Source organism: Balaenoptera musculus, chromosome 2 (genome assembly GCF_009873245.2).
Source record: "Balaenoptera musculus isolate JJ_BM4_2016_0621 chromosome 2, mBalMus1.pri.v3, whole genome shotgun sequence".
Lineage (NCBI taxonomy): Eukaryota > Metazoa > Chordata > Mammalia > Artiodactyla > Balaenopteridae > Balaenoptera > Balaenoptera musculus.
The window spans coordinates 31,571,843-31,594,648 of NC_045786.1; the positions used below are offsets into that span (position 1 = coordinate 31,571,843).

At 43.9% G+C, this 22,806-nt stretch overlaps 1 protein-coding gene across 5 annotated transcripts in view; it reads right to left on the bottom strand.

Annotated features, from left to right (window-relative positions):
- The window catches only part of APBA2 (amyloid beta precursor protein binding family A member 2), a 230,682-nt gene that overhangs the window by 93,760 nt on the left and 114,116 nt on the right, over window positions 1–22,806 (bottom strand). For 4 of the 5 annotated variants that reach the window (XM_036844816.1, XM_036844814.1, XM_036844818.1 and 1 more), the window contains exon 3: window positions 22,629–22,682. The gene's annotated coding sequence lies outside the window, so the exon portion shown is untranslated. The remainder of the gene's footprint in view (window positions 1–22,628; window positions 22,683–22,806) is intronic. The other variant, XM_036844817.1, reaches the window with a different exon arrangement.

Sequence of the window (22,806 nt, forward strand, 5' to 3'; positions counted from 1 at the left end):
CATGCACTGCAATGAAGAGTAGCCCCTGCTCGCCACAACTAGAGAAAGCCCGCACACAGCAACAAAGACCCAATGCAGCCAAAAATAAATAAATAAATTTATTTATTAAAAAAAAAAAAAATTGTCCCGAGCCAAGACATAAAGCAACCTAAATGTCCACCTACAGATGAATGGATAAAGAAGATGTGGTATATATATATAAATGGAACATTACTCAGCCATAAAAAGAATGAAATAATGCCATTTGCAGCAACATGGATGGACCTAGAGACTATCATACTAAGTGAAGTAAGTCAGACAGAGAAAGACAAATATATGATACTACTTATATGTGGAATCTGAAATATGACACAAATGAACATATCTATGAAACAGAAACAGACTCACAGATACAGAGAACAGACTGTGGTTGCCAAGGATGGAGGAAGGGAAGGATTGGGAGTTTGGGATTGGCAGATGTAAACTATTATGTATAGAATGGATAAACAACAGGGTCCTACTGATAGCACAGGGAACTATATTCAATATCTTGTGATAAACCATAATGGAAAAGAATATGAAAAAGAATATATATATATGTATAAGTGATGGGACCTCCCTGATGGTTCAGTGTGTAAGACTCTGCACTCCCATTGCAGGGGTCCTGGGTTCAATCCCTGGTCAGGGAACTAGATCCCCCATGCATGCCGCAACAAAAAGATCCTGCATGCCGCAAGGAAGATCCCGAGTGCCGCAACTGAGACCCGACGCAGCCAAATTAATTAATTAATTAAAAAAGAAATCCCATTAGCATAATATCCCAAGTGCCTGATTAGTCCTTTTTTAAAAAATATTTATTTATTTATTTATGTGGCTGTGTCGGGTCTTAGTTGCAGCATGCGAACTCTTTTGCGGCATGCGGGATCTAGTTCCCTGACCAGGGATTGAACCCAGGCCCCCTGCATTGGGAGCTCAGAGTCTTATCCACTGACCACCATGGAGGTGCCATGAGTCCTTTCTTTAAAAATGTATTCCTGGCATGATAATAAGCTCTCCCACTGATAATGCTGTCCAGGGTCTGGGTCCCAAGATATTTCCATCTGCCCCTCCTCCCCTTATGATCCACCAGCAAACCAAACTGGTGAGTGCAGATCCCAGGGTGGCAGCCAGGCACAACACAGGAGGGGCGCCACCCACTAGCAGTTGGGGTCGTCACCCCAGGAAATCTGGGGACAGTCTGTCTTTTAAAATGGGAAAATCTCATCTACTAAAGAGGCTGTAAAAGACACAAGTGAGGGACCTCACACACTCATCTTCCAGGGTCCTCGCTCACTGTTATTGCCCTTAATGGCATCCACTTAAGGAATAAGACAACGTGACAGCTGATTCTTCGACAACACAACTCTCATCTCTCTCTAATCGCGCTTGGAAACAGACATCCTGGGCCAAGCAATATAGATCACCTTCTTTTCCCTTAACAGTAACAGTCACATAAACATCAGCAAGACAGACAGGGCTGTTCTTCAGGCATGAATCCTTGAACACCAAACGTGGCTTAGTTTCATTATTTTTATTGAAGTATAGTTGATTTACAATGTTGTGTGAATGTCTGCTGTACAGCAAAGTGACTCACTTATTCGTATATATACATTCTTTTTCAGATTCTTTTCCATTATGGTTTATCCCAGGATACTGAATATAGTTCCCTGTGCTATACAGTAGGACCTTGTTGTTTATCCATTCTGTATTTTTTTTGTTTAATTTTTTATTTATTATTTATTTATTATTTTTATTTTTGGCTGTGTTGGGTCTTCGTTTCTGTGTGAGGGCTTTCTCCAGTTGCGGCGAGTGGGGGCCACTCTTCATCGCGGTGCACGGGCCTCTCACTATCGCGGCCTCTCTTGTTGCAGAGCAGAGGCTCCAGATGCTCAGGCTCAGTAGTTGTGGCTCACGGGCCCAGTTGCTCCGCGGCATGTGGGATCTTCCCAGACCAGGGCTCGAACCCGTGTCGCCTGCATTGGCAGGCAGATTCTCAACCACTGCGCCACCAGGGAAGCCCTCCATTCTGTATTTTAATGCAACCTCCTTGGAAGCCAAAAAGGTCAGCCAAGAGGTTGAAAACAAGCAGAAAGTGGTGTTACCAGGCAACAGGACCAAGCAGAACTTTCCCCCAATCTTAGGAGGCTGGGAAAACAAGAAATTGTAGTTTAGAGCTACTAAAGCAGTGAGAACTTGAGGTGCCAAATTTCTGGAGAGAAGGGAAACAGAGTCTGAATTTGGATATATTAAAAAAGGGTGAAAGTTGAAACAATCTGAACAATAAATAAAATAGTACTGCATAACCCGAAGTATAAAATCCCTGAGTTCACATGATGTAAACAATAAACTAGGGAGAAGGGGAAAATCTCCCGTGCAGAATTCCTCCATATATTAATACTTTGTGCAGACACTGCCTCATGGAGATGGGGCATAACTCCCAGGTGATCAAGGTTAATATCAACAGTGGTCAGTTGCACCCTGATTTGATATGAGGAGAATGGCACTCTTCCCTATGCAGTCTCCTGACCAAAAGCCCATAAGCCCTGTCTAACCAGGAGAAAAATATCAAACCTAAATTGAACAATAGTCTATAAAACACCTGATCGGTACTCCTCAACTGTCAAGGTCATCAAAAACAAGTAAGTCTAAGAAGCTACCATAATCTAAAAGCACCTAAAGAGATACAAAGATTAAATTTAATGTGGTATCTTAAATGGAATCCTGGGACAGAAAAAGGACATTAAGTAAAAACTAAGAAAATCTGAATGAAGTATGGACTGTGGTTAATAATAATGTATTGATACTGTTTCATTACTTGCTACAAATGTACCATGTGAATGTAAGATGTTAGCAACAGGGCAAAGTCAGTGCAGGATATATGGGCACTCTCCCTACTATCTTTTCAAGTTCTCTGTAAATCTAAAACTATTCTAAAGTAAAAAATTTACTTAAAAAAAGAAAGTTGGTGTAGTTATATTACTATTTAGACAAAGTAGGCTTTAGGAAAAGAGGCATTATTAAAGGAAAAAAGAAAAAAATCATGATAAAAAAGGGCAACCTGCTAGGAATAAATTGTAAATTTAAATTCTAAGTGTATATGTACTTAGTTATATACTCCCAAACTTTATAAGGGGAGAAAAAAAACCGAATCGCAAAAAGACAAATCTGAAATCACAGTGGGATACTTTTCAACACACTTCTCTCAGTAAATGATTTATAACAAGCAGACAAAAATCAGAATGGAATTAGAAGGTCTGAACACCACAGTTACCAAAAATTTCCTCATTAACAGAGAAGAACTACCGCACTGCGGAACTACACACAAGTGCACACAGAAAACTTTGTCAAAATTAATCATATGGTAGACAAGTCCAAAACAAGTCTAAACAAATTTCAAAATGTTAAAATCACAAAGAATATGTTTCTGACTACAGTGTAATAATGCTAGAAATAAATATCAAAAATATAATTAGAAAATATGCAGACGTTTGGAAATTAACCACTTCAAAATAACCCACAGATACAACATAATAGAACACAAAAGAACATAAATACAAAAATTAAAAACATTTTGTACTGGTTAATAATGGAAATACAACATGTCAAAAAATAGTGTTATACATTCATATTCATAGCTGGACTATTCACAATATCCAAAAGGGAAACAACCCAAACGTCCATCGATGGATAAATGGATAAAGAAAATGTGTCATATCCTTACAACGGAATATTATTCAGCCTTAAAAAGGAAGGAAATTCTAACCCAAGCTACAGTATGGATGAACTTTGAGGACATCATGCTAAGTGAGATAAGTTAATCACAAAAGAACAAATACTGTACAATTCCACTCATATGGGGCATCTAAAATAGTCAAATTCATAGAAACAGAAAGAATGGTGGTTGCCGGTGGCTGGGAGTAAGGGGGAAAAGGGGAGCTATTTTTTAATGGGTATAGAATTTCAGGTTTGCAAGATGAAAAAGTCCTAGAGATAAGTTTCCCAACATGTGAAGACAGTTTATTTATACTGTTGAACTGTACACTTAAAAATGGTTCAGATGGTAAATTTCAATGTTATGTGTTTTTTACCACAATTTTTTTTTAAAGTAGATTACTGCTAAAGCAGGCTTACAAGGAAATTTACAACCTTAAATTCCTTTACTAGCAAACAAGAAATGCTGGAAAAATAAATAATCTAGATATCCATTTACTCTCAAGTACTTTGAAAAGAACAGCAAATTAAACCCAAATAAAGATAAAGGAAGGAAATAAGAAATATAAGGGCAGAAAAAAAAAAAAAACAGAAAACAAATGTACAGTAGAGAAAAATCAACAAACCCAATTGTTGATCATTGAGTGGGGGGATTAAATATGTAAATCACTAGCAAGACTGATAAAAGGTGATGGGACTTTTCTGGTGGTCCAGTGGTTAAGAATCCAGCTTCTGGGGCTTCCCTGGTGGCGCAGTGGTTAAGAATCCGCCTGCCAATGCAGGGGACATGGGTTCGAGCCCTGGTCCGGGAAGATCTCACATGCCGCAGAGCAACTAAGCCCGTGCACCTCTACTGAGCCTGCACTCTAGAGCTCGCGTGCCACAACTACTGAGCCCGCCTGCCACAACTACTGAAGCCCATGCGTCTAGAGCCCATGCTCCACAACAAGAGAAGCCACTGCAATGAGAAGCCCGTGCACCGCAACAAAGAGTAGCCCTCGCTCGCCACAACCAGAGAAAGCCCACGCACAGCAACAAAGACCCAAAGCAGCCAAAAATAAAAGTAAAAAATAAGTTAAAAAAAAAAAAAGAATACGCTTTCCAATGCAGGGGACATGGGTTCAATCCCTGGTCAGGGAACTAAGATCGCACATGTCGCGTGGCAACTAAGCCTGCATGCCACAACTACTGAGCCCGTGCACCACAACTAGAGAGAGAAGCCCGCGCGCTTCAACAAAGAGCCCGAATGCTGCAATGAAGATGCCGCGTGCCACAACTACGACCTGACAGAGCCAAAAATCAAATAAATAAATAAATACTGATAAAAGGTGAGGGAGAGGGAAAATACACAGATTACAGTATCAGAAATGAAAAGGTGGATATCACTTGTAAAATATAATAATGGATATTATGAACAACTTAACACTAATAATTGTGACAATTTTTACAAAATGAACAAATTACTGAAACACAAGTTAGCAAAACTGACACTAGAAGAAAGAAAATGTCCAAGTTGTCATGTATCTACTAAAGAAATTGAATCTGTAATTTAAAATTCTCTTTCCTCTTCTCAAATAACTTCAGACCCCAATGGCTTCCCAATTGAATTCTTCCAAATACAGAAGCAAAACCAAAAACGAAAACAAACAGCAACAACAAAACACCAGTATTACCCAAAATCTTCCAGGAAACATAAAAAGAGGACACTTTAAATGGCCACCAAATACCTTGATACCAAAACCTGACCTTGAAATACGGTCAGGTTTTATATGAAAATAAAATTAAAGGCAGATCACTCTTAAACACAGTTGCAAAGAAGCTATAAAAAATTATCAAATCAAACAAGTTATATATAAAAATTAAATCATATGACAATTCAGTTGAATTTAGTCCAGAATGCAAGGATGGTTTAACATTAAAAAAATCCATCATATAACTGAACATATTAATGAAATAAAAGGAAAATATTCTATGATTATTTAATGAGATGCAGAAAAAGTATCTGATAAATTCAATACTCACTCATGATAAAAACCTGCAGCAAACTAAAAATAAAAGGGAACGTTCTGACTCATATAGAGTATTCACCAAAAAACTGACAGCAATTAGCATAACTTAAAGTAAGATACTGAAAGATCTGCCCCTAAGTGGGGAATCACTGAAGTGGCGTTTGCAATCAGTGCAAAGAGGGAAAAAAACACTCTCATTATTCATAGTCAACATGATTATGCATCTGAAAAATGTAAAAGAACCTGAAAATTAATTATTAGAATAACTAAATTTAACCAAGTTGCTGGATCCAAAGAAAATATATAAGAAACAATCATGTTTATACACACCCATGAAAAGCAATTACAACAGAAAAAAAAATATTTAAATACCACTTATAATAGCAACAACAGGAAATACCAAAACAATACCCAAAATACCCTGGAAGAAATCTAACAAAAGATGTATATTCAAAACTACAAAATGTATCAAGAGAAATTAAAATAGACCAAAAGAGAGGGAAATTACATGTTCATGTATGGGAAGACCTAATATTATAAAGTATCACCTCCCTCTTAATAGATCTATGATTCAAAGGACTCACATCTCAGCAGGGTTCTATGTGCAAATGTCTATATGGAAATTGACAGAAAGATTCCAAATTTTATACAGAAATGCAAAGAACCAAACAAAGCAGGAGAATCTTGAATAACAAAACTGAAGAACTTAAAATCAGCAGAAGTAGCACGTATTATAAAAGCACAGTAATTAAAGTATTGTGGTATTGGTACCAGGACAGACAAACAGTGGAATTGAATAGAAACTCACATACGTACAGTAATTTCATTTACAAAAAAGTGACACTGAAGTGTGCTGTGATCATGCCATGGAGGGTGGAATCTATCTCCCCACCTAAAATTGGTTCAGATGTTGAGACTGTTGACACCACACACATATCAACATATGAACTAAAAACAGAGTTATCATATGATCCTGCAATCCCATTCCAGGGCACATATCCGGAGAATACTCAAATTTGACAAGATTCATGCACCCCAATGTTCATAGCAGCATTATTTACAATAGCCAAGATATGGAAGCAACCTAAATGTCCACTGACAGATGAATGGATAAAGAGGATGTGAGATATATATATTCTATTCTATTCTATATTATATTATATATATTATAGAATATTACTCAACCATGAAAAAGAATGAAATAATGCCACTTGTAGCAACATGGATAGACACAGAGATTTTCATACTAAGTGAAGCAAGTCAGACAGAAAAAGACAAATAAGATATGATGTCACTTATATGTGGAATCTCAAAAAAAATGATACAAATGATACAAAACAGACTCACAGACATAGAAAACAAACATATTGTTACCAAAGAGGAAACAGCGCCAGGGGATAAATTAGGAATTTGGGATTAACATATACACACTGCTATATATAAAACAGATAACCAACAAGGACCTACTGTATAGCACAGGGAACTATACTCAATATTTTGTAATAACCTATAAGGGAAAAGAATCTGAAAAAGAATATATATATAAAACTGAATCACTGTGCTGTACACCTGAAACTAACATGACACTGTAAATCAACTATACTTCAATTTTTTTAAAAAATAAGGTATGAAGAGATTACTTAGTTACATACTGGTCTTTCTGGGGAGAACATGGCAGGAACAAAAGCCTGTCCAAAAATGGCGTGAGTGGCTTGAGAGAAAGTGGGATTGAGTGCCCTGGTGGTTAGGGAGTGAGGCCACGGAAGAGTTTGCACACAGGGGCTGAGGCTTCTGTGGTTTGAACCTCCCACCGGCAGCACACAAGGTTGTGGGCAAGCTTTGTTATCAGCTTGCCCAGATGTAGGGCAGAAGGAAAGGGAGGAGATGGGGTTTGAAAGCTGTCAGTAGTCAAACACCAGAAATGGAATCAGACCTTTATTAGAGAGAGCAGTGGGGTAATTAATGGTGCCAGGTCAACCAGATACCCATTAGGAGAAAAATGAATCTGGACATCTACCTCACACCATACATAAAAAATGGACTCCAGGTGGATTGTAGATCTAAAAGTGAAAGTTTAAACAATAAAGCTTCTAGAAACTAACATAGGAGAATGTCTTCATGTTTTGGGGGTACAAATAGATTCCATAAACAGAGCACAAAAAGCAATTATCTTAAAGGAAAAGATTCATAAGCTACTCCTCTTTATCAAAAGATACCTCTAAAGGTGAGAAACAGTGTGAGAAAACATTCGCATTTCATACATACATCCAACAAAGTTCTCAAGTATCGAATACATAAAGAATCCTACACAGCACAAAGATAAAGGAAACCCAACAGGAAAACGAGCAAAAGACAGGAGCTTCGCAAAAGAAGACAATAAAGAACAATAAAAATCCAAAAGAACAATAAAAATATTCAAAAAAGGGTACTGAAATTAGTCTTCAGTCAAATGCAAATGAAAACCAAAGAATCCCACTCTACATCCACCAGAATTAAAATTAAAATGACTGACAATCCAGTGATTAGCAAGGATGTGGAACAAATGAAACTCTTAGCCTTGCTGGTGTGAGTGTATTTGTTCCAACCACTTGGGAAATCTGATTGGCAGTGCTCACTAAAATACAAACATAAACCATATCCTGTGATCCACCAATTCCATCCCTGGTAGATACACAATAGAAATGCAACCAGATGCACACCAAACGTATAAGAATGTTCTCAGCAACCACGATGACCAAACACTGGGAAAGATCCAAATGTCCAGCAAAAGCCGAATGGATAAATTTTTATATATTTATACAATGTAAAACTATCTGACAGTGACAATCAAGGAACTACTGCACATGCAACAACTCTGAATGACTGTCGTTGAGTGAAAGAAACTACCACAAAAGAGTACACGTGGTAGAAATTCATTTATGAAAACTACAAAAATTAGCAAAAATATTTGGTGATAGGATTCAGTTCCCTTTGGGTATTGGAGGTTGTGGCGGGGAGGGGACGCTGGGGTGGGGGCGGTTCTTGAGTTGTGGTGATGCTTTACCTCTTCGTCTGGGTGGTAGTTACACAGATGTGTTCAGTTTGAGAAAATTCATGGCAATAAACACTTAGAATGTTTGTACTTTTCTGTCTGTTACATTTCAACGAAAGAGCTTATTTTTAAAAAAATGTTCTATATATAAAACAGATAAACCACAAGGACCTACTGTATAGCACAGGGAACTACAGTCGATATCTTGTAATAATGCATAATGAAAAAGAATACAAAAAAGAATATATATATATTTATATATGGCTGAATCACTTTGCTGTACACCTGAAACTAACACAACACTGTAAATCAACTATATTTCAATAAATAAATTTTAAAAATAAAAAAATAAAAACATGTTCTGAAGGGCAGAAAACTAGTCTCCAGTATGACAGACACTAGGGAACAATCTCTTCACAGAAACTGTACCATATTGTAATACACCTTTTTTTGTCCTTAAATTGCAAATGGAATAAAATCTACTAGTGCCTATTTTTAAAAATATGTTATGGCCGGTAACATGCACACTACGCAATTCAAAACAAATGCTTTAAAAAGGTGAATCTCCAAAGCCTCCCCCTCCCCACTGTCAGTCATTTGTGTTAATAAGTCCAGTTGGTCGTTACAGGGTGTGGACTGCCATAGTGAAGGAGGGGACACAATCGGGATGAGACTAGACAAGGCACCATATTATGGGCAGGGGCAGGTCTTTCAAGGTTTTTCTTCAGATTCCACCTGGGGCTCTGCCTGCTGCCCTAACTACTGTGGGTCAGGCTTCCCAGTGCCTGCTCTAGAGCCCCCGGTGCACTGCGAGGTGAAGGGCACTTGGGGAGGGTCCCCAGGCTGGGTCACTTCAGGTAGCCCAGCAGCTGGAAGGAGGATCAGCCAGCTTTCCCAACACACGCACGCACACGCATACACAGAGACATACACACAGAGACATACACACACATACATGAATACACACAGAGACATACACAACACACACGCACATACATACACGCACAGAGACATACATACACACACGCACATACACACGTACACACAGAGACATACACACATACACACACACACACACAAATACACAGAGACATACACACACACAAATACACACACACACATACACACGAATACACACATACACATACACACGAATACACAGAGACATACACACACATACACACGAATACACACAGAGACACATACACACAAATACACACACACATACACACGAATACACACACACACATACACATACACACGAATACACAGAGACATACACACACATACACACGAATACACACAGAGACACATACACACAAATACACACACACACATACACATACACACGAATACACACAGAGACATACACACATACACAAACACACTCCATCCTGGTAAAACCACCCTAGAGAGCAGCCTCCCACCTGGGCAAGACTGGAAGAAGGGCAGAGACAGTGACAATGACATTTGGGGGAGATAAACAGGAGAGCCTGGAAACCAAGTCCCAGAACAGTGGGAAGGGAGAAACTCAGAGCGTGGAGAATAACCCTAGGGAGAACCTATATGCGCTGAGTGTCTCCTTGGCTGGCCTCATAGTTACAGTCAGAGTTTACCAGATAGGTGCTGTGTTCTTTCTCTCTTTTGTTTTTTAATTGTGGTCAAATAAACACTACATAAAACTTACCATCTAGACCATTGTTACGCATATACTTCATTAAGTACATTCACCCTGCTACGCTACCACCACCCCCATCCATCCCCCACCTTGCAAAACAGAACCCTGTACTCCTTAAGTACTCCCCATTGCCCCCACCCCAAGTCCTTTATTGGATGAGAGAACAAAAAGGCTTCACGTCACAAAGCAACTTTCCATCAAAGCAGGGCTGGGCCTCAGGGGCTCTCTGGGTGTCCTCCTGCCTTGGAGGAGTAACCATGACCTTGGGCAACCACAGCTGCAGGAGATGGGATGCCTCCAGGTCCACCGGGGAGGCACGATGCATGCTCCCCTCACTACGCTGTGCCCGGCAGAGCCCAGCTCAGCTCTGCGTGTCTAAGACCTCATGTCCACGAGCCTGTCTTCCTCTCTGGAAAGCAGGAATCAGGACATCTACCTTCAGAGTTGAAGGAGCTCTGATTCAGCCTGCTTCTACGGCTGTCTGGCACAGGGCAGAAGAGGGATGCGATTGCTGCCTCTGGATCAGCTGAGGTGGGGGCGGGGGGGAGGAATGAGCTGGCAGAGAGAAGGGAAATCACAGGCAAAGGGGACCAGCCTCCTAGGCTGCCCTGTGCCCACACAGGACCTCATGGAGGAACAGAGGCCAGCGGGGCTTCCAGAGCCCAACAGAGTCCTTGCAATGAACGTGGGCACAGCCAGTAGGCTGTAAACTCCAGCCTGGCTTTCATACCCCCTCCACCCTGCCCCCAGAGGCTTGAGGGAAGGGGAGGAAGTTAGGATTTATCTCTAAGCTAATCGGTCCCCAAAGCTGATGGATTTTTCTGATGTGAAATCTCACGGCATCACAGGAGAGAGTTAATTTTCTTTGGCAACTGCCAGGTCTCAGCCTGGAACAGCTCCCCAGCTCTCCCACCACGCTTTGGGCTACAGGACCCAAAGCGGGGCTGGCAAGACAGGGTAGCGACAAAAAAGCCAGACAAACGTCCCAGGGAGCACCGCTTTTCCTCAGCCAGGACTTGGGGAAGCCGCACAGATATGCCAGCACCTTCATGGCTGAAAATGATGTTGGGGGTCGTCCTTGGGGACGACTCTCAGAATCGACCTAAGATGAACCATATCCACTGTCCCAAAGCACAGTGGCCACGACTGGAGATATTCGTTCAAAAGATTAACGCAGGTGCCGGCTGTTATTTCCATCACGGGGATTCCTTTCTGCTGTCACAGGCTTAACTCTGCCTCCCAGAGAGAAGAGAGTCACAGCTGGAAATGCCTGGATTCTTCTCCCTTCAGAAAATCAGAAGCTCTCTCCACCAGCACCCAGGTCCCTCTCCCTCCTCGCTGCAACCTCACACCTACCTCTTCTCCCCACATCCCTGACCCACACCCAACATCAATTTTCCATTCTCACCGAAAAATACCTTGTTCCCTCTGTTCACACCCTTTCTCCTCTCCCCCCCTGCTTGGACAGTTTTCATGCAAAAGAAAAAGACTACATACACTTTGTCTTTTAAAATCCTCCTCTGTCTCCCGCCTGCCACCACCCGGCCATGGCCATGGCCACTGAGAGTCCTGAGCCCGCCCCTCCTGGTTTCTGCCCACTTTCAGGCCCCTGCAGCTCCTCACCGAGTCCACGCCCACCCGTGGCCTGACTCCCTGGTTCCACCCACCCCTCAAAAGCGCCTCCATCCCTCCTGAAGCAGGTATCCAACAATTCTTTCCCACCTCAAAGAAGTTCTTCTCTCTCCCGAGTTCCCACCTCCTGCCCCCACCAACCACTCCCTCTCCGGGAGGGACCCTCCCCACACTCTTCCCCCAGGGTCTCCCCTTGGGCCCCTCCTCCACCCCACAGCCTTCAATGCATCATCTCTCCCCAGGGCCACACGAGGCATCGCCAGGGCTCAGGGCTTCACCCCTGCACCCCACTTCCACATTCATCTCTGGCATTGGCCCCCTGGTGAAGCCCTGCCTGAGGTTCTGCATGTCCGCCTAAACAGGACAGTCTGGTCCCTGCTGCCTCATCCTCTTGCTCCTCCGTCAGGCCCCCCCACCCCGGTCCTGCCCCGCCTCCCTCCCTCTCTCTCTCCCAGGAAAGCGCACTCACCCTTCGAGATGTGCGGTCAAGACTCACCTCCTCCTGCACAACCGACTACACTCATGGGCCACCTTCCCCCGGGGTCCACTCGTCACCTCCCTTCACACTCAGGGTGCACGGCCGCCAAAGCACTGGACACATCGCCCGGAGGCTGATCACCAAAGCGGAGGTCAGGTGCTCCCTTTCACACCTCCTAGGAGGACCCCGCCAGGAGCTGAGTCTCAGATCTGAGCCCTGAGGCCAGGACACGGTTGACGACTTGGCCTTTCTTGTGAATGAGGGTCTCTGCCACAGACGGGCACAGGCAGGAGTGGCAGGGGCACTTCCAAGGGCTAACCTTCACCTTGACAGCCCCCCTGAAGGGCTGGCATGCCACCCCCATTTTTCCCTACAGATGTGTAAAGTGACTGAAGGAGATCACGTGACTGGTCCAAGATGAGTCTGCAGTAGCCACAGACTGTATGAAAACACAACTCTGTGCAGGACAATCTGTCACAATGGGGGAGACCCCAGCTGTGTTGCTCGAGGAGACTTAAGGAATGTCTCCATAAACATAAACGTTGTTTATCAGGCAGTCCAAGACCAAGCTAGGGTGTAAGAACTGTTCTGACTTTAAGTAGCATTTCCTGGTGGATCTAGAAGCACCTATGGTAAAAATAAGTTTGGAAAATGATGTGTTAAGTGAACTAAGTGAGTTGCTTTCTTGCAGGACTTGTCAGGGCCTTTAATACGGAACTCTGGGACCCGAGAGGGGGCAGTACACACAGTGTGTCCCAGCCTGACCTGAATGTGGGCTGCTATTTTCGGGACCATCTCCTGGGACTCCACAGAGCACAGTTGGAGAAGACCAATGTACACACTCATGTAATTAATTGGAACTGGATATAATTAACTGGATCTGAATATCATTAATAAAAAATTACATACTGAAATGGCTAACTTCCTTTCATTTAATCACACGAATTATGTTGGGCTCAACAGAGTGGCAGCTCGGAGTGCTATTTTCTTGACACATTTTTCATTTTTTAAAAAAGGTGTTGATGAAATTTTTCTCTCCTAACGTGCAACTTAAAAAAAGAAAAAAAATTGGTGTCAGAGCAGACGTTTCCAAGTACTTGAGAACATACACACAAAGGCTGGAAAGCAAATCGGAAAGGCTGCTCTTTGCTTCCTCCAAGGAAGGAAATGACAGCAGTGGGGAGCTTTTATGTGCTACTCCCTCCCCATCTGTGATGTGGTTCATTCTCACGACCACGCCCCCAGACCATGAGTCCCCACGTGACAGATGAGGAAAATGAGCTTCTCAAAGTGTGAGAAATCAGAGCTACACAGTGATCACAGGTTTCTTGAGCATCGACGATCCATGGTGGACACTGTGAAGGGTCAGAACAAGTGGGTGAACAAGCCCACAAAGAGATCAGTGTTCAGGCAGGAAAGCACAGGGCAGGCTTAAATGTGGCTTAAATGTCTAACTAAGGCTCCTGAAAGGGGAGCCTGTGAGCCCTGTCCATCGAGATGGGAGAGAAGCACATAGAAAAGAGAGCCAGAAAGAGCCGAAAACACCACCTGCATGGACGCCGCTGTTGAAGGAACCCAGCCAGACCACTGGGCAAAGCCCGGCTCGCTCAGCTGAGACATGGAAACGACCCATGTCCACCAACAGATGACGGGATAGAGACAATGCAGTCTACACAGACAATGGAACAGGACCCAGCCTTTAAAAAGGAGACCTTACCATTTGCAACAACACGGAGGGATCTGGAAGACATTATGCTAAGTGAAATACATCAGTCAGAGAAGGATGGAGCCTGCATTATGTGGGGCATCTGAAACAGTCAATGGGACAGAGGTAGACAATAAAATGGGGGGGGGGGGAGTGGAGGGGGATATAAAGTGTCAAGTTTGCAAGATGAATCAGTTCTAGAGAGATACCACACAACACAGCGCCTAGTTAACAGTAAGGGATGCTATGTTCCTAAAAAAAATTTTTAAGAAGGTAGATCTCATGTGAAGTGTTTTTACTACAAAACAAACAAAAAAACAAAGGGATACAAGGAAACCTTTGGACACAATGGGTATGTTTATTGCCTGGATTGTGGTGATAGTCACACAAGTATATACATCTGTCCAAACTCAGCAAGGTGTATACATGAATCACGTGCAGGTTTTTGGTAGACCAGTTATACCTCGATAAAGCTGGGGGAGAAAAAAGAAGTCCTGAGCACTTCAACGAAGAGAGGAATACAGAACTGCCTGTAAAATGGTCAGCCCAGGAAGTCAGCAATTACAGTGAGTTAGAGGATTATTAGCCAATGCAAAGGAGCAAGACAGCCCTGCCAGAGGGACACAGGAGCAGTGAGGTTGTGTGGAGCACACACGTGATGTAAGCAGTTCTTTGCAGGAAACCACCTTTAGCAGGAAGCCCCTTTCCTTGTCACTTTAGCAGAGCTATACTGTCACTAACCTTAAACCAGGTACCCCCAGGCTCTACGCATCTCCGGCCCAAGCACACCTTTCAAACCTTTTGATCACACAATACCTTGCCTAACTTGTCGGTTCTTTCCGTAGATCAAAGATGTAGAAATGAAGAATAAGGAATTAACAGATGACCAGATCTCTTCCCTAGCTTCCCCATCAGTAATCACGTGAACAAACTGTGTGAACAAGTTGGCATCTAAAGAAAGATCACGAGGACTGACAAGCCTGCACACAGCGGGGAGCACGACAACTCTGACCCCCCATCTCCATGATTAACTGAGATTACGTCCCCTTTTTTCTCTTTAAAAACTTTCCTGGCCAAGCAGAATCTTCGGAGGTGCTTTCTGGGGGACACTGAGTCCACCATCTCCCCAGATTGCCGGCATTCTGATTAAAGACAACTTTTCTTTTCTACCAACATTTGTGAGTTTGATTTTGTAAGCAGAGAGCAGTAGGACCCCATTCAATTACACTGAGGTGTTCAACAGAACCTCTTCTTTTATCAACTTTTCAAACACAAGAGAAGCAGGGGTAGAGAGCAAGCTCACAAACAGCCATGAACACACTGTTCAGGCTTGGAAACCTTATCACCCCCACCTTCTTCTTCTTCATATTATTGGCCCACTTTTTTCAATTATGTTGTTTTTTTCCTTATTGATCTGAAAGAGTTCTTTATACAGACCGAATACCAATCTCTTACAGAGAATGCATCACAGATATTTATTCCAGCTAGTAGTTTGCTTTAAACTTTAGTGCCCCTTCTCTTAAAGAAGTTGCTAATATTAATGGTCTTTTATGATGTGTCTGTGCACAAGTGTATGTCTTACCTTTTCCTACCTCAAGGGCATACAGAAAATCTCTTCTATGTATTTTAACATCATGTCCTTCATTTACGTCTTGAGTCCTATTGGCATTGACTTGTGTGTATGCTGTGAGGTAAGGATCTCATTTGCTCTTTTCCCATGCGGACAACCGCTGTCCTGCATCCTTTCCCACCTGGTCAATAACACATCTCTGCCATCACCTGGGTTCCCAGACAGGTAAGCATCTTTTACAAGGCTCACTACCCTGTCCACCCATCCAATTCTGTCTCTCCTACTAAGATATCACAAACCTTAACCATCACTTTCCATCAGGAACCTCACTCCCCCACTCTTACACCAGCTCCACTTTGTGTTTTCTTTTAATGTCTGGTGACTGGGAATATCTCTGTCTTTCTTAGGATCTTATGTTTTAGGACTATTCTTGGCCAGATTTTACACAGCACTGGCATGTGTTTGTACTTGGGCAAGGGCATGCTGACATCCTAAGAGCCAGCCATTTTCACAAATGCAACATCTTCTAACTTCATGTATTTTCTGAGACTTGCCCATGATTTAAACACAGCTTGACGAAGTGGGAGAGTGGCATGGACATATGTACACTACCAAACGTGAAGTGGATAGCTGGTGGGAAGCAGCCGCATAGCAGAGGGAGATCAGCTCGGTGCTTTGTGACCACCTAGAGGGGTGGGATGGGGAGGGTGGGAGGGAGGGAGCTGCAAGAGGGAAGAGATATGGGAACATGTGTATATGTATAACTGATTCACTTTGTTATAAAGTAGAAACTAACACACCATTGTAGAACAATTGTGCTCCAATGAAGATGTTAAAAAAAAAAAAAATTTAAGGGTAAGCTGGGACAAAGAGAGTGGCATGGACATATATACACTACCAAATGTAAAACAGATAGCTAGTGGGAAGCAGCCGCACAGCGCAGGGAGATCAGCTCGGTGCTTTGTGACCACCTAGAGGGGTGGGATAGGGAGGGTGGGAGGGAGGGAGATGCAGGAGGGAAGAGATATGGGGATATATGTATAACTGATTCACTTTGTTATAGAGCAGAAACTAACACACCATTGTAAAGCAATTATACTCCAATAAAGATGTTAAAAAAAATAAAAATAAACACAGCTTATTAATCTTTCCAACTTTCCTTCAGGATGATCACTGAATTTATATAATTATGAGTCACGCATTTTACAGATCAAGGGCCTGGTGGATAGATATCATAGCAAGAGTGAGGCCTAGAATTTAATTTTCCTGGGGGGAAAAATTAGAACACAACCCCCAAATTCTACTATGAGTGGAAGCATATTCACAAAGTTATCCTGTGCAAGGACAGCAGGCACACGCTGAGGATTAGTATTCTGAAGTTACAGAATGGTTCCCTTGTGGTAGAAAAATAAATACACCCCGGTCTCTTCTCTCTGAAGATCTCTCCTCCCAGAGATTCATTCTGGCAAAACTGTCAGTTAAAAATATCCATCTCATTGCCACTTTCCTCTCACAGAAGAAATATGCTTTTCTGCAGAGAATCCTGATGAGCATATTCACTTAAATGACGGTCCCGTCACACTGCAGATGGGTGAGTGCAACCGGCAAGAGAGCTCGGCCTCTCGTCATTTGCAGCTGATTTTGATACTCTAATGATATTTCGGGATGCATAAATACTCCACTAGGTCTTTTTTGGGCTCAGAAGAAGGAAATACCTTATACCCTAGAAGCACAAACAGAACTGCCCCATGGTATCCATCAGAATGCAATGACAATTCCAATTTCGTTAAGAAAATCCTCAAGAAGCCAATTTCATGGTGGACAATCCCTAGAAAGCAGATGGAGTGAGGTGGCTGCTAGACCCCGGGCTCCCAGAAGGCCAGAATTTCACTGTCATTTGTGAGCCTGCTTCCCCATCAGTAACATCTCTGTTAGGGAACCGTTGACCAAAGCCGCCCACCTTGGCCAGGAACGATGATAACCGCTTGCCTGAGTTGTCTCACAACAGGAGGCGCTGATAAAGAACACGGTGCTGCCACCGAAAACTAACGGGGAGAATTCGGGAGGGGCTGAAAGGAGGGAGGAGACGCCAGCCCATAATATGTCCTGACAACCTCCCAGAAACCCTCACGCTAGAATCCATCTTGGCTGAGAGATGCGCGCGCCACCAGGAAGGACCCTGAGTCAGAGTGATTGGCCAGAGACAAGCCGGAAACTAACCCCATCACCATAAACCTAAGACTGTGAACCACATGGCAGAGCAGTCCTCCTGGGCTCCCTTACCCTACTGCTCTCCGCCCGGGCGCCCCTTCCCAATAAAGTCTCCTGCTTTGTCAGCACGTGTGTCTCCTCGGACAATTCATCTGCGAGTGTTAGACAAGAGCCCACTCTTGGGCCCCGGAAGGGATCACCCTTCCTGCAACACCTTCACAAGCTATCCCTGCTGTCAATTATAACAAAAATCTCCTCCCCTTCCAGAATCCCCCAAAATTCTTTAGCATTTTCGCAGCGGAGGGCGGTTGATGCATCTACTCTATTTAAGGCTGAAGTATGTTTACAACTCTAAATGGAAAATCAAACCGGAAGGAAAAGGCTTTGCTGAGAGCACAAAAGTAAATTCACAAGCTTTGAAGACTGACAGCTGAGGAAATGTTCAGAAAAATACTCACTTATTCCTATGCCCAAACCCATTAAAAATCATGCAATTCCTCTGAGGTTTCACCCTCCGCTTCCTTGGAGGGGGGCTGATTGTTCTATGTCCCTTAAATGCCTTGTGACTGTGCCCACTCCCACACTCCCAAAGCTGAGATGGGGGAGGGGGCAGGGCACAACCATTAAAAGAATGACAGAGCCGTGGAGGACGTGACATAAACCAGTTAGAACCGACTAGGCCCAAGATGGCAGAAGGTTCGACTTCTGGTGGACCTTGGGCCTCGTTATATGCTCATTGTAATACATTAGCTAAATGACACACCCACAGGTGCCGCCATGAAAGTTCTGAGGCCGAACATAAAAGGCCGAAAAGTGGGTGGTGGTCTGATTCCCGGAAATCACTGCCCCTTCTTTTCCCACTCATTAGCTATGAAATTACCCAGCCCATAAAAACTAATCACCCCATACTTCAGGGCCTCTCACCTTCTGAGATGAACCACACTCTGTCTATGGAGTGTGTATCTCTCTAAATAAACCTGCTTTCCCACTTAGTTCTCAGGGCAGAGCCCTCTTGCCTCTCCGCTTGTAGCCTTCACAAGCGTCCTACATTAATAAATATACTTCTTACCTATCACTTTGCCTCTTGCTGAAGTCTTTCTGCATCGAGACATAAAGAACCTGAGCCTCCTTAAGTCCTGAGACCAGGTGTGCAGTTTCAGCTGGGAAACTGTGGGTTCAAGACCCACCCGAGGTGTGATTGGGTTCAAGTCCCAATCTGAGGTATGGGGTTTCAAAGCCACCATGGAATCCATCTAGGACATTTGGGACAAGAACGCTCCCCAATTTCACGTGAGGGAATTCCTGCCCAAGCACAACACAGTGACTATTAGCACCGCAGATGTAGGGTAGATGCTGGATTAGCAAGTGGAATAAATGAAGCTGCCTTGCTTTACAAAACAATGATCTCGCAGCAGCTCCAAGTAGCAAGGCCTGTGTTCTTCTGCTACCCCAGGGGCAAAACGTTGGCTTTGAACCACTGTCTAGACACTCCAGTATCCCATCTCCACTGGTGGTCGTCATCATCTTCAGAACTGGCACAGAGCTCCCCCGTTGAGGAATGCAGTTTTCCTCTCCTTTGGTTGTCCCAAAGCCACCCTACATACGACACTCTGGACGGCTGCCCAGCGCTGCTCCATCCAACTAGCAAATGCTCCTTCCCACTGTGGATGAAAAATGTTGCCTGCGGTATCAGCAAACAAAGGATGCTGTGGCCACCAAGCCATCGGCCATTACCATAGCCCCCACTGTGAGCCCTGAGGGAACTTAGGATGAGAAAACACAGGATACTGGCCCCATGTAGCTGAGGAGCACATCAAAGGAATGATTTCAGTGAGCCCAGACTCTTGCATCTTCTCATACATAGAAAAGCACTAAATTCCTTAACTTGACATATCTGGTTTTCTTTGGTTAAGAGTAATCTTTGGATGTTCCGACCACATGGTTTTGTTGCAAACACGTCTGTATGTCCTGGCTCCCCGTCCCTTGCCTCTTCAGGGCCGTCACTTAGAGCTACCTGAGATGCTGTGCCTGGGCTTGAAGTCCTCCGAAAGTCCACCAAATGAAACATAATTCTTAACTTCTAGGTTGTGCTTTTTTTTTTCAGTCGACACCATGAATGCATAAGAACCCATGGAATCCACCAGAAGCTGGGACCTGCTCTGGTCATCATGCTCACCATGCCTGGCTCAGCCTCCTCACCCCTAATGACATTCTCTTCTTCAGACATACTCCAACCCATACACCAGCTTCCCTACTACCCAGCCACAGGGGTGTCTTTGGCCCCAGAAGAAGAGGCCAGTACTTTCAGCCCAGAACCCATATCCTACAAACCTCCCCTGTACCAGGTGCTTGGCTGGCACCTGGCCCACAAGCCTGTGCAAATCTGCTCCTATAGTTCCTCCAGGGCAAGAGGAAGCCAAGAGTCCACCGTGGGTCAGTGGGATGAGGGCCACAGGACAGCTTCACCCACAGGGCAGCAGCGACTCGGGGCCGCCCCTCATCCCTGGTAAGCTTAAGAGGGCTCTTTGTGGGCTTCCCTGGTGGCACAGTGGTTAAGAATCCACCTGCCAATGCAGGAGACACAGGTTCAAGCCCGGGTCTGGGAAGATCCCACATGCCACGGAGCAACAAAGTCTGTGTGCCACAACTACTGAGCCTGTGCTCTAGAGCTCACGAGCCACAACTACTGAGCCTGTGTACCACAACTACTAAGCCCATGCGCCTAGAGCCCATGCTCCGCAACAAGAAAAGCCACCGCAATGAGAAGCCTGTGCACCGCAACAAAGAGTAGCCCCCGCTCGCCACAGCTAGAGAAAAGCCCGTGCGCAGCAATGAAGACCCAATGCAGCCAAAAATAAATAAACAAATAAATAAATTTTTTAAAAAAAGAGTGCTCTTTGTAATCAGAGTTAAAGTCTTCTACTCGGCATCCTGGCATTTCAAAACGGTGGACTTCTCGTAGACCAGTAATAGAGGAAGGTTTCAAACAGTATGCATTGTTGGTGATGTGTATCTACTTTCAATCTGAACAGGAATCTGGTGGGAGTTACACAAATAAATGATGGAATCCATTGAAAGCAGCACTTTTGCCCCTTTCCTGTTTACCCATTTCTGTCCCCCTCAAACCTTACAAACCTAATTATAGGAATGAGATCATGAAGCAATTGAAACTAACTCCTGACTTAGGCTCTCCTGAATGTGTACCATGCCTTGCCTAACCTGTCGATTCTTTTCCTAGATAGAAAGAAGGAAGAACGAAGAATTAAGTAGTTAAAGAATGATTAGCTGGGACCTCCCTTGCAGTCCAGTGGTTAAGCCTTCCCCTTCCAATGCAGGGGGTGCAGGTTCCGCCCCTGGTCAGGCAGCTAAGATCCCACATGCCTCACAGCCAAAAAACCAAAACACAAAACAGAAGCAGTATTGTAACAAATTCAATAAAGACGTTAAAAATGGTCCACATCAAAAAGATCTTTAAAAAAAAAAGAATAACTAGCCCTCTACCCCCACAGCAGCCCTGCAGGCAGATCACGTGGGCAAGGCAACATCTGAAGAGTCAGCCAGTCCGCACACGATGCAGAATGATGCAGAACCCAACCTCCTGCCTCGATGATTCACTAAGATTCTTTCCCCCCTTTTTCCCTTTAAAAATTGTCCTGGCTGAGCAGAATCTTCGGAGTTGGTCTCTGGACATGAGTCCACCATCTCCTCAGATTGCACCTTTCCTTTCTACTGACACTTGCCTCTCGAATGATTGGCTTTTGAGTGGCGAGCAGCCGAACCTGAGTTTGGTAACGCCATGAGGACTGTGGTTTACAGAAGCATAGTATAATGCGGAGGGGATGTGGTGTGTGCACTGGGGAGCCTGGGGGAGGCATCACTTCCAGGCAACTGAGAAATAAAATTCATATTTATGGCAAGACCAGAAAAATCTAAACGAAAAATCTTCTCTGCCCTTTGGCCTCCTCTCTCCCCTCACTGTGCGCTGTGTGTCTGCACTGTGCATCGACCAAACCTCCCCCATCACAGAAATACCTGCTCAAGCATGAAAGGCAACACTCCCCCAGCATCAAGAGGACAAGCCCTTAAAAGATAACACTCTTCTTGACCTCGTAAGGGGTCACAATGGCGCTTAGATCTGGATCATGTAAACTGTCAATAATAAGTCATTTGATGTGCAGCCCTCCGTCTCAAGAAACTTATATAAGTGTGCCTTGACTTCCAACGGACAGAACAGTTCTCAGAGCTTTCTGAGATGCGCTTCCTGGGTTATAATCTTCAAATTTGGCTTGAATAGAACTTTCCATTTCTTTCTTAGAATGACTGATTAATTTTTCGTCGACACAACATAAGTGCCCAGCAGCGGGCCCAGTGCTCATCGGCCCTTGACTGTGAATCAGACCCCAGCTTCAGATGCTCTGTGCTCAGATTAGTACTGATTATACAGACCCAGCTCCCCAGGAGGTAAAGAACTAGGACAGCTGCCCAGCCCCACCCGCAGGGCAGCGTCCCTCCAGTAAAACAACCCCGTTTCACACACGTCAGAAGCAAAACCTCACGCCACGCAAGGTTACCTCTTATTTCTTACCGAAAACTAGCGGTTTGGTAAGGTCCCGAAAACCCTCCTGATGATGAAATCTTTCTGGAATAAAACAGAAGAAAAGAGAGGAATTTACTTTGGTTTCAGGAATGATACGGGTGCTCCTACAGAGTATAGAAATTTAAATGAGTGAGAGGCTTTGAATACCTGGGAAAGTGAACCGATT